This window comes from Buceros rhinoceros, unplaced genomic scaffold (assembly GCF_000710305.1).
Source record: "Buceros rhinoceros silvestris isolate BGI_N320 unplaced genomic scaffold, ASM71030v1 scaffold7807, whole genome shotgun sequence".
NCBI classification, from domain to species: Eukaryota; Metazoa; Chordata; class Aves; order Bucerotiformes; family Bucerotidae; genus Buceros; species Buceros rhinoceros.
In genome coordinates, this window is record NW_010420363.1 from 1 (window position 1) to 1,344 (window position 1,344).

Below are 1,344 nucleotides of genomic sequence, written 5' to 3' on the forward strand. Positions count from 1 at the left end.
CTCCTCTCAGGTTTGGAGTAAAAGATGCCCGTCGAGACACGGCAAACGTGGGAAACGTACCGGCCCCCTCTCAGAGTCGTCCCGGCAGCAAAAAGCCTTGCAGTGGCAGCTGCCTCCCGGCAGCCGAGAGCACGCTGTGTGCCGGCCCCGGAGCGTTTCTGCAGCTTGGGCGTGCACCTCCTGCGTGTCCCCACGTTCTTCGGTGAAACAGCGAACAGGATTTCCTGCTCGCTCTCCTCTTGCTTTTTCCCCCCTTGCTTTGTCCTGGTTAAAAAAAAAATAATTAAAAGGGAGGAGGGGCGTGTCAGTGCTTTAAAGCAGGGATAAAAATCATGCACCTGGGTGAATAAACCCAGAAATCGACCAAAATCTCTTTTATGGGGATTTTATTTTTTCCAGCTTCAGGTAGTTTCTCAGCTCTGGATGGCCGTGTAAACTAAATGGAATAGAATGAAATGCAAAAACTCATCTCTTTGCAGTCACAAGACAATCACTGTTTAAAGCACTTTGTTTTCAACAAACCTGAATTTGGAGGGCCTAGCTGATGAGTTCTGCCAGTTTGGTAATACAGCTTTCTTAAAGGCAATGCATGGGAGTTTAGCAAGCAGGAAGATCAGCAAACTTCCCCTTGCACTGCAAAGGATCTTAGAATTAGCAAAGAAAAAATAAAGTTTGGAATCCAGTTCATGTTCATGAAAGACAAAAGAAAGGCTGTTCCTTGATTTTTACAGCTGTGCTCCTGTACAGGAGGCAGGCTGAAGGAATGAATACGCAGGGAGCAATACAGGGAACCGTGGTTGCTAAAATACGTAATTAATAAAAAATAATTACATATGTGCTTGAAGATGCAGATTAAAACCAGAGGAATACTTTATGTGTGTGAATGAGATACGTTCAAAATCACGCCTCCTTTGTAGGCAAACAGAGCTCGTTTCTCTGTGCTTGTCGAGTTACAAACGCTTGGCACTTTGTGAGTGGAGGAGGCTTCTGAACTGTCCGTGTATATGCATACAACTTTTGGAGAAGAAGGTTTTGTTTGACTGATATGTTGCCTGTGCAGCATGAACGCAAGAATAGGAAAATGAGAGGATTCACTAAAAGCCTGTGTTTCATCAACAGGCTCTTACAGAGTTGTGGCTTCATATGGCTGCGTTCTGTCCAAATAGAAGATCAGGCAACTTTCAGACTTAAGGTTGAATCTGCTAGATGGAAATTAATAGAGGCAAAATTAGTTTATTAATTGATTTAACAGTTACTAATATAGCTGTTTTTATATCAGGTACCTTTCAAGAGTGTAATGGTGCCTATATATTCTTTGAGAAATGTTAACTTTCTACTTCAGCA